The following is an 11,835-nucleotide window of genomic DNA, read 5'->3' as shown; positions in this document are numbered from 1 at the left end:
AATGTTAAAATAAATTTTAGTTTGAAATGTTAGTGATCAATGAAAGGGAGGGGAAAGGAGTATTGTATATATGAATATTTTTCTGTTTTCTTTTTATTTCTTTTTCTGAATAGATGCACATGTTCCAAGAAATGATCATGATAATGAATATGCAACTATGTGATGATATTGTGAATTACTGATTATAGATGTAGAATGGAATGATCAAAAGTTAACAATGTTTGTTTGGTGTTTTTTGGTATTAAAAAAAAAAAACAACAATGGTGTCTGAGACTTGGGTGCTCTCTTTCTGCCCCATTATCTTTACTGTGTCACTGTCACACTTGGCACCTCATGGCCATAACATGGTTGCCATACCTCTAGGCATTGCCTACACATTTCAGCAAGAAGAAGCACGAAGGGGTATTACCCGAATCAAGAAAGCAGAAGCTTTCCCAGAATTTCTCATCTTCTAAATAGAATCTGGGGATGTGAGCATTTATAGCTGACCATGTTGCCTCTGTTACTAAAGAAGAATGAATGGAAAATGGGTAAAGAGTAAAAAATATATATATATATATCTGCAACAGTATTCAACAAAATTTGGAAGAAAAGAAGAGAAGTGGGCAGCAATGTAAATAAAGCTACATTTATTTTTTAGATTGTGAAGTCAAAAGTCATGTCCAAATTGAAAATAAATAAAGATGATACATTATTTAGAATTACGGCAAAAACAAAAAACAGGTTGCCTCTGTAGATTTAAATCCTGAATAATACTGCAGTGGGAAAGAATCTGTTTTAATTTAATCCTCTCCTGCTTTATCTTTCATTATGCTGGATGCAAGTAATATAGTTGTAATGACTGTAAAGAGAAATAAGAGCTTATTTGCAGTTCAAGCAGGTACAACAGGATAGAGTTGTTATAAATATGCCCAGCAGCTAGCACAGTATCTAGAACACAGTATATGTCAACAAGTATTTGCAAATGAAAAACAAATTTTGTTTATATAAAATTATTTTAAAATACAAAGAATAAAATTAATTGCTGATATCCCTAAGAAGTATCATAAAAAATGACAAAAGTTAGACTACCTTATGCTTTTCAATGTAATGAAAGCTAGGTAGCAATTTTGACTGGGGGCAGGTTTGTCAGAAAGTGTAAAATATTTGACAGTGTACTTGGCGAATTGCCAACATCCAGGTGTCTAAAATATCTCCTATCTACTGCTTTACACTTAAAATTCAGCTGTGAAAATTTCATTGCTTTGTTTCAGAGGTTTGTGGATCAGTTTAAACACACACAGGGAGCAAATACCTTAGTCATGGACACCACAATGTGGATGGATTTAGTCTCTTCACTGAGGGTGAGTGGCTGAAAGCACATGAATTATGTCCTAAGTACATAATTAGTTAAATTTTGAAAAGGTGCTTATACAAAAATATCCTCTGGTTCAGACATTGTAATGCCTAAAATATGGACATAAAATATAAATTTCTAACTATAGGAGATTGATTAAATGACTTAAAATGGAATAACTTATAGCCACTAAAAATGATTATATTAGATCTCTATGTATTAACTTGGAAAGTATTCCATAGCCAATATACTTTAAAGTGACAAATGTAAAATTTTAAACTATATGCAAAGTATATCCCCATTTTTTGTGAGAAAGTATATGCATATATGTATAAAGTTTAGAATTACGTATACAAAAATAATAAACTATCTCTGAGTGATAGAATTATGAATGGATTTATTTTCTTCTTTGCACTTTTTTAAGGTCTGCTGAATGCTTAACAATGAACAAGTAATATTTTTATAATCATTAAATCATAATAAGCTAATCTCAATTCTGAAGTCCAAAAAATACTATCTCCAATCTTATCCCAATCCTAATAAGTTGTTGGCCCTGGTTGTATTCTGACATTCCATATACTACACAATGTCCCTGATAACTGAATTACTGATAACAGGAAAATAAACTGCTTTGATATGGGTATAAGACTCAGACAATTTAATTTCTGATAATCATACAATGGGAATATTTTCTATCTCAGTGTAATTTTTAAAGCTTAATTACCCACTCATAAATTTTTATCATTCATGGAAAATGCACTGGATTAGATTTAGGAAGCTGCAGTACCTGTCCCTTCTCTGTCACTAGCTAATTGCAGCAAATCACTGTACAGGACTGCACAGCGGCCCAGTATGGATTTCAGAAGTTTGGGTCTGTGTGAATTTTAGCTCTACCATGAAAATAACTTTTATTTTATTTTCTTTCTATCTCTCTTTAAGATTATAATTAAATGTAAAGGACTTCTGTTTGTTAAAAAGGCAGTTTTTATGAAGTTCTGATATATGCTGCAACATGGCTTAACGTCAAAAACATGGTAAGTGAAATAAGCCAGCACAAATGATATGAGTTCACATGAAATAACTAGAATAATAAATTCATAGAGACAGAAAGTAGATTTTAGGTTGCCAGGGGCTGGGCACACACTCTTATAAATGGTATGACCTTGGACTAATTTCTTAAACTTTCTTAGGTTCAGTTTCCTCACTTAGAAAATGGGCTAATGAAATGAATCTCTCTCTTAAGGTTTGAGGAATAAGATATTACATCTAAATTCCTGACACAATTCCTGATATACAGGAGGTGCTCGTTAAATGTCAGGTCTCCTTACTGTGGGCTCTATTCCCCCATCTCTGCTCAAACACAGCGGTAAGAGACTACGTGAGACTGGAAGAGGAAAACTGAAAAGCTAACAATACCTCTCATCTTCACGTCTCCGTTATGTTAAATACAGATTTTCATGACAGTGATAAGCAGGTAAGGAATTGAAGAGAAAAAAGAACAGATGATTCTACACCCAAAGTTTCCCAGGTAACATCAAAGGAATTCTTAACACTCAAGAACTTGAGGGTCATCTTTTCTTATCATCAGTAAGAAGTGGTTTTACAATATCTAACATCAACCACAACTTAGAATGAAATCAGTCCATTCTTTCATAATAGCTGTTAACAGTGAATTACTTAAAGTAATCATTTCAGTAGACTCTTTATCCATTTTCCTTTAAAAGTCTTCCTTAATGAAATGAATTTTAAACAGTTTTAATACTGAGGCTTATGTAAAGATTGCCTCTGATTTTAGATAAACAGTTGTGTGTGTGTGTATATTTTAAGCAGTACTCTTGTAATCTAACCCACAAATTCTGAATTTGGGATGGAGTGCAGGGGATTTACCAACTATGTGATGAAGAATCATGTTCTCATGTTCTTTCATTTTGGCAGCTACTCTCATTTCAGTTGAAAACATTCCCCTGCCATTAGGGAAACCCAGAGGGCAACCATGAGCTGAGGCCTGGAAAATAAAACTGAGAGAGGAGACTGGAACAACATATGGTTGTCATTTTCAGGGCCACAGAGAGGGGAAGTGGTTTTCCCCTGCTAGCTAAGCAAAGGATCTGCAGCCCAGCTGAGCACACGGACCACATTAAGTTGGAGGGCAGATAGCAAAATGCAGAAACAGCAGCTCTCCTTTCCATTCACGGTGAAGCAGGTGCTGACTGGCCCCGCTGCTAGGAGTGCTTAGTTTAAGATCTTGATGCCATTTCATATTTGAGGTCGTGGTGTTCTATTGACATCTGTGGCCTTGCACGAGTGCTGTGAAGGATGTGATCATCTTACTCTCTCAGGTGCCTCTTCCTTAAAAATGACCTTTAGGAGGTCATGGGTCTTTCCAAAACCACAGTTAATCCAATTGAAAATCTCTATCCCTGGATCTTCAGCTTTAAATTATTCTGTCTTTCCATGCTTAAAGAAAGAGGTTGGTGGTGGTGGTTATGCTTTAAAAATATATTTACAACATCAGGTTGCAAAAACACTATTAACCTATAGAAAGCATTCCGTCATTTCTCCCCGCCTCTCCCATAGCCTGCTTGTGGTCACCTTTCTTGTTTAGTCTCCCCCTATCCACACCAGACTTATGTGCCGCTTCTTCTGTGCTCAGGCAAACAAGACACATACATAATACCTTAATATTTACAGGGGATGGCAACTCACCTTCCTCAGATGCCATGGCAGATGCTGCTGTCTGATTCCTGCACACTATCCCTCCAATCCAGATGAAGCCTCAGAATCCTTTTCATTTCAGGAGACAGATGCCAACTGATGAGGATTGAAACCTCTTTGTGAACTCCAATTTAAAGCACCATCCTCCTTACTCTGCAGCTCCTTTATCCAATAACATTGGCTCTGCATGTTGTGTGGTCCTAGATATACGTGATAACCTTTCTGTGATTCACTTCCCTAACCTGTAAATCAAGGTTCTTATAACTACCCCACAGGTTTGTACTGAGTCTGTAATAAGATAATGTGTGTAAAAACATTATGCAAACATGACAATTATCTTTAACATTGTAAGATGTTACATTCCATTCATTCGATTGGACCCACCGTCATTACCTTTCTCCTTCAGAAAGCTGTGGCCCTTCTCACACAGTAAGCATCACCTAGCACCATGCCTGCACATAATTGGTTCTAAATAAATGTCAGTCTCCTGCCCCCATCCCTTGCTCATTCCTAAATTCCTAGGAATTCCTAAATTCCTCTTTATCAACTCTTGCATTCAACCATCATCTGCCCCAGACTACAAAGCATAGCATCTCAAAGAAGAAATTTAACATTGATATAAAGCCTAAAATCTTTATTCCAATTTTTTCCTATGTCTCAGTAATGTCCTTTTGAGGCTTTTCTCCTCCATTATTAGATCCCATCCAGGATCATGTATTGCATTTCATTGCCATTTTCTCCTTAGTTGCTCTATTAAAAATATATATGGATCTGTATATAAATATAAACTTTTCCTTCTCAACCACTCCCAAGCATAACATTCAGTGGATTAATCACAGCCACAAAGTTGCGCTACCTTAACCACCATCCATTACCAGAAATGTCCAATCACCCCTAAAAGAAACCCTACACCCATTGTACATTAACTTCCCATTTCCACTATCCCCCACCCTGATACCCTATACTCTTATTTTCTGTCTCTAGTCGAATCATAGATTCTACCAGAATTCTATAAGTAGAATCATAGAATACCTTTCCCTTAGTGCTTGGCTTATTTCACACAACATGATGTCTTCTAAGTTTATCTATATAGCGTCATGTACTAGAACTTCATACATTTTCAAGGCCGAATATTATTCCACTGTGTGTATACACCATATTTTGTTTACCCACTCATCTGCTAACAGACATTTGGGTTGTGTCTACCTTTTGGCTATTGTGAATAATGCTGCTATAAACATTCATGCACAAATACCTGTCCAAGTCCCTGCTTTCAATTTTTGGAGGTGTATACCAAGAAATGGGATGGCCAGGTCCTATAGTACACTTATGTTTAACTTTTTGAGGAGGCTCAAAACTGTTTTCCATAGTGGCGCCATCATTTATATTCCAACAAAAATGTACAACTGTTTCTATTTCTCTGTATCTTCACCAGCACTTGTGATTTTCCATTTTTAAAATAATAGCTATTTTAGGGGGGTTCAGGTTGTACCTCATTGTGATTATGATTTGCATTTCCCTAATGGCTAATGATGTTCAGCATCTCTTCATGTACTTTTTGGCTATTTGTATATCTTCTTTGGAGAAATGTCTGTTCAGGTCCTTTGCACATTTTTAATTGGCTTATCTTTTTTGTTGTTGATTTGTAGGAATTCTTTATATATTCAAGATATTAAATCCATATTAGATATTTGGTTTCCAAATATTTTCTCCCTTTCTTTTTGTTGTCTTTTCATTTTCTTGATAATGTCCTTGGATCACAACACTTTTAATTTTAATGCAGTCCAATCTGTCTATTTTTTCTTTTGTTGCTTTTGCATTTGGTGTACAGTCTAAAAATCCGTTACTTAATACAAGTCCCTGAAGCTATTTCCCTGTTTTCTTCTAAGAGTTTTATAGTTTTAGTTCTCATATTTAGGCCTTTAGTCCATTTTTTAGTTAATTTTTCATTGTGGTGTGAGGTAGGGGTCCACTTTCACTCTTTGCACGTGGATATTCAGTTTTCCCAGCACTAATTTTAGAGAGATTGTTCTCTGACCATTAAGTGGACTTGCCTCTCTTGTCAAAAATCAATTGGCTATAGCAGTTCATAGAATATTTTTGACAACTGTAAAAATATAAAGGTATATGTAAAAGTGTGAATAAATAGTCAGGAAAAGGGTTAAATGTCAAAGCAGACATAGAGAGAAAAATAAATAAACATAGGGTCAATGTAAGTTCTGGCTGATCGATATAAAGACCAAAATTTTTTTCCAAACTACCAGCTAATCCATTCAAAAAATCTTTTAGAAGCAACATAGGTGTGATGGTTTGATGTTGCATGCACCCCAGAAAACATCATGTTCTTTTTTTAATTTTTGAACTTTTAATTTTTTGAATCTACAGATTTTATTGAGGTATATTCACATACCATATATTCCATCCAAAGTATACCGGCAATGTCTCACAATATCATCATTTAGTTATGCAATCATCATCATACTCAATTTTAGACCATTTTCATTGCTCCAAAAAGAAAAATATTAGTAGACACACAAAAAGAAAACCCCAAACACCCCACATCCCTCATCACCCCCATTATTGACCTCTATATATTGGTGTGGTCCACCTATTACTGCTGATGGAAGAATATTAAGCTATTACTTTTAATTTAATGTCTATAGTTTGCAATAGGTCATTTTCCCCCATGTACCACTCTATTATTTAAATTCTTTGAACAAGTGTCATACATTGTAAAAATTGATGCAAGAACCTATTTATATTTGTGGTGTTAATTGGTAACATACATGGTTCTAAATAACCCCCTTTCAACTACATTCACCTACAATATGGCAGTATTAACTTATAACACCAATTCGAGATACCATCACCTCTAGCCATTCCCCAAAATTTAAATTCAACCTCATTAACAGTTCTGTACATATTATGTAACCGTTCGCCCTTCCCTAACTTCTGTCTATCCTAGGTACCCTATATTCTACGTTTTAAGACTCTGAGTTTATGTATTCTAGTTAGTTCATATTAGTGAAATCAAACAATATCTGTCCTTTTGTGTCTGACTTATTTCATTTAGCATTATGTCCTCAAGGTTCATCCATCTTGTCACATGCTTCAGAACCTTGTTCCTTCTTACTGTTGCATAATATTCCATTGTATGTATATGCCACATTTGTTTATCCATTCATCAGTTGATGGACACTTGGATTATTTCCATCTTTTGGCAATGGTGAATAATACCAGTATGGACATCGGTGTGCAAATATATGTTCATATCCCTGCTTCCAGATCTTCTAGGTATATGAGTAGTGGAATTGTTGGGTAATAGGGCAATTCAATATTTAGTTTTCTGAGGAACTTCAAAACTGTCTTCCACAGCAGCTGTACCATTTTACATTCCCATCAGCAGTGAATAAGTGTTCCTATTTCTCCACATCCCCTCCAACATTTATAGTTTTCTTTTGTTTAATAGTGACCAGTCTTCTAGGTGTGAGATATCTCACTGAAGTTTTGATTTACATTTCCCTAATAGCTAATGAAGATGAACATGTTTTCTGTGCTTTTTTTACCCGTTTGTGTTTCCTTTTTGAGAAAATGTCTATTTATATCTTTTGCCCTTTATATAAATGTATTATTTGTCCTTTTATTGTTGAATTGTAAGATTTCTTTAAACATATTGGATATCAAACCCTTATCAGATATATAGTTACCAAATATCCTGTCCCATTGAGCTGGCTGCCTCTTCACCCTTTTGCCAAAGTGCTTTGAAGTACAGAAGTGTTCAATCTTGAGGAATTTCCATTCATCTATTTTTTCTTTCATTGCTTGTGGTTTGGGTGTAAGTTCTAAGACACTACCTCCTATCACTAGATCTTGAAGATGTTTCCTTATATTTTCTTCTAGGAGTTTGATGGTGCTGGCTCATATATTTTGGTCTTTGAGCCACTTTGATTTAATTTTTGTATAGGGTGTGAGGCAGGAATCCTCTTTCCTACTTTTGGAAATGGATATCCAGTTCTGCCAGTGGCATTTATTGAAACGTCCCTGTTCAGTGGATTTGAGGGCCTTGTCAGAACTCAATTGGGGGTCTCTTTCTGAATTATTAATCAATATGTCTATTTTGTGCCAATACCATGCTGTTTTGACCATTATGGCTTTATAGTAAGTGTTAAAGTTAGAAAGTATAAGTCCTCACACTTTATTCTTATTTTTCGAATGTTTTTGGCTACCTGAAACCCCTTTCTCTTCCAAATAAATTTGATAACTAACTTTTCCAAATCTGCAAAGTAGGCTATTGGAATTTTGATTGGTATTGCACTGAATCTGCAGAACAATTTGGGTAGACTTGACATCTTAACGACATTTAACCTTCCTATCCATGAACATGGATTCCACCTAATTAGGTCTTCTTCGTTTTTTTTTTTTTTTTTTGGGGGGGTGCATGGTCCAGGGATTAACCGAGGTCTCCCACATGGAAAGCAGGCATTCTAACTACTGAACTACCTGTGCACCCAATATATCTTCTTCGATTTTTTTAAGCAATATTTTGTAATTTTCCATGGACAGGTCCTTTACATCCTTGGTTAAATTTATCCCTAGATATTTAATTCTTTTAGTTGCTATAGTGAATTGCCTCCCTGGTTAGGGATGGTTAGCTCATCACTAGTGTTTAGAAACACTATTGATTTTTGAGCATTAATATTGTATCCTGCAACTTTGCTGAACTGTTTATTAGCTCAGTAGCTTTGTCATAAATTTATAAGGATTTCCTAAATATGGGCTCATATCATCTGCAAATAATGAGAGTTTTACAACTTCCTTTGTGATTTTGGATGCCTTTCATTTCTTTTACTTGCCTAATGGCTCTAGCTAGAACTTCTAGCACAATGTTGAAAAACAGTTGTGACAGTGGGCATCCTAGTCTCATTCCCAGTCTTAGCAGGAAAGCTTCCAGTCTCTCACCATTGGATATGATGTTGGCTGTGTGCTTTTTCATATAATGCCCTTATCATATTGAGAAGGTATCCTTCAATTCCTACCTTTTGAAGTGTTTTTATCAAGAAAAATGTTGAATTTTGTCAAATGCCTTTTCAGCATCAATTGGGATAATTGTCTGGTTTTTCCCTTTTGACTTGTTAACATGTTATATTACATTAATTTATTTTCTTTTGTTGAACCACCCTTGCATGTCTGGAATAAACCCCACTTGGCCATGGTATATAATTCTTTTAATGTACTTTTGGATTCAATTTTTTTGTTGAGAATTTTTACATCTATATTCATTAGGGAGATTGGCCTGCAGTTTTCCTTTTTGTAGTCTCTTTATCAGGTTTTGGTATTAGAGTGATGTAGTCTCTTTATCAGGATTTGGTATTTAGTTTCATAGAATGAGTTAAGTTGTGTTCCCTTTTCTTCCATTTTTTTTGGATGAGTTTGAGCAGGGTTGGTGTTAGTTCTTCTTGGAGTGTTTTATAAAATTCTTTGTAGGGAGGTTTTTGGTGAATGGCTCTTTACTTGTAACTGCTTTGTGGAGGTCTTTTACTTCTTCTCGATTCACTATAGTTTTTCATGTGTTTCTAGAAAATTGTTCATTTCATCTAAGCTGTCTAGTTTGTTGGCATACAGTTGTTCATAGTATCCCCTTATGTCTTTTTAATTTCTTCAGGGTCCATGGTAATGACCCCCTTTCATTTCTGATTTTATTTACTTGCATCTTCTCTCTTTTTTATTTTGTAAATCTAGCTAAGTGTTTGTCAATCTTGTTGATCTTCTCAAAGAACCACCTTTTGGTTTAATCGATTCACTTTAAACCAGATTTGTTATCCAATTCATTTATTTCCACTTTAATCTTTATTTTCTTCTTCTTGCTTTAGGGTTAATTTGCTTTTCCTTCTTTAGTTTCTTCAGTTGTTCTGTTAGGTCTTTGGTTTTATATCTTTCTTCCTTTTAGGTGTTTGGAGCTATAAATTTCCCTCTCAGTACTGCTTTTGCCACATCCTATAGGTTTTGATGTATTGTGTTCCCGTTTTCATTCATGTTCAAATACTTACTGATGTCTCTTGCAATTTCTTCTTTGACCCATTGATTGTCTAAGAGTGTATTATTTAACCTCCTTGTATTTATGAAAGTTCTGGTTCTTTAGAAGCTACTGATTTCCAGCTTCATTCCATTATGACCAGAGACAGTACTTTGAATAATTCCAATCTTTTTCAACGTATTAAGACCTGCTTGTGCCCCAGTATATTCTGTATCTTGGAGAATTTTCCATGAGCACTTGAGAAAAATGTATATCCTGGTGTTCTGGGGTACAATGATCTATATATGTCTATTCAGTCTAATTCATTTATCATATTGCTTAGAGTTTCTATTTCCTTACTGATCCTCTGTCTGGTTGGTCTATCTATTGAAGAGAATGATGTGGTGAAGACTCCCATTATTATTGTAGAACTGTCTATTGCTCCCTTCAGTTTTGCCAGTGTTTGCCTTGTGTACTTTGGAACACCTTGATTGAGTACATAGACATTAATGATTGTTATTTCTTATTAGTAAATTACCCCTTTTATTAAAATATAGTGTTCCTTGACTCTTATTATGGCATCTTTGCATTTAAAGTCTATTTTGTCTGATATTAATATAGTTACCCCAGCTTTCTTTTGATTAGTATTTATATGGAATATCTTTTTCCATCCTTTCACGTTCAACCTATTTGCATCTTTGGGTCTAAGATGAGTCTCTTGCAAACAGCATATGGATCATAGTTCTCAATCCATTCTGCCAATCTGTGTTGTTTAATTGGGAGGTTTAATCTAGTAACATTCAGAGTTAATAACATAGAGGCGGTTCCTGATTCAACCATTTTATATTTGGTTTTTATTTGTCAGATCTATTTTTTCTCTCTTTTCTCTTTTTTCCTTTTATCCTTTAAGTTACCCTTACTAATACTCTTCAATAAGTTGCCCTAACTAATACTCTTCAATTCTATAATTCAATACCCTCCTCCAGACTTTCTCTCTGGTCTTATTTATTTATTTATTTATTTTCCAGCCAACAGAATTCTCTTTGATATTTCTTGCAGGCAAGTCTCTTGTTAACAAGCTCTCTCAACATTTTTTATGTGTGAAAATTTTAAATTCCCTCACTTTTGAAGGACGGCTTTGTTGGCTAAAGAAATCTTGGATGGCAATTTTCTCTTTCAGAATCTTAAATATATTGTACCCCTGTGTTCTCACCTTCATGGTGCCCGATGAGTAGTCAGCGCTTAGTCTTACGTGGCTTCCCTTCCACGCAGTGAATTGCTTTTGTCTTGCTGCTCTCAGTACTCTCTCCTTCTCTTAGGCATTTGATAGTCTAATTAGTGTGTGTCTTGGAGGGATCTATTTAGATTTATTCTATTAGGAGTTCATCAGATTCCTTTGATTTGCATATTTATGTCTTTTATAGGTTTAGGAAGATTTTCCCAATTATCTCCTCAAATAATCTTCCTAAACCTTTACTCTTCTCTTCTCCTTCTTGGACACCAGTTATTTCTATATTTGTGCACTTTGTGTTGTCAAATCATTTCTCTGTAATTCAATTCAAATCTGTCCATCTTTTTCACCATTTATTCTTTCTTTATTTCTTTCTTTTAACATGGGCAGGCACTGGGAATCGAACCCAGGTCTCTGGCATGGCAGGTGAGAACTCTGCCACTGAGCCACCATTGCCCACCCTCCATTTATTCTTTTGTGTGTTCAAATTCAGTTGTTTTGTCCTATAGTTCACTTTATTCTTTCTTCTGCCTCATCAAA

The 11,835-nt window shown here is 35.0% G+C and overlaps 1 long non-coding RNA gene across 2 annotated transcripts in view; it reads right to left on the bottom strand.

The window, feature by feature from the left end:
- Nucleotides 1–515: 515 nt before the first annotated feature.
- Nucleotides 516–11,835, bottom strand: part of LOC143673726 (uncharacterized) — a 46,847-nt gene continuing 35,527 nt past the window's right edge. Inside the window, exons 5-6 of one of the 2 annotated variants that reach the window (XR_013170548.1) lie at nt 4,043–4,147; nt 516–841 (exon numbers count right to left, since the gene is read on the bottom strand). This is a non-coding gene — a long non-coding RNA (uncharacterized LOC143673726). Of the gene's footprint in view, nt 842–1,689; nt 4,148–11,835 lie in introns of those variants that run through there. The other variant, XR_013170547.1, reaches the window with a different exon arrangement.

This window comes from Tamandua tetradactyla, chromosome 2, assembly GCF_023851605.1.
Source record: "Tamandua tetradactyla isolate mTamTet1 chromosome 2, mTamTet1.pri, whole genome shotgun sequence".
Classification (NCBI taxonomy): Eukaryota; Metazoa; Chordata; class Mammalia; order Pilosa; family Myrmecophagidae; genus Tamandua; species Tamandua tetradactyla.
The sequence above is the reverse complement of the archived record's forward strand: the minus strand, read 5'-3'. Positions and strand labels throughout refer to the sequence as shown.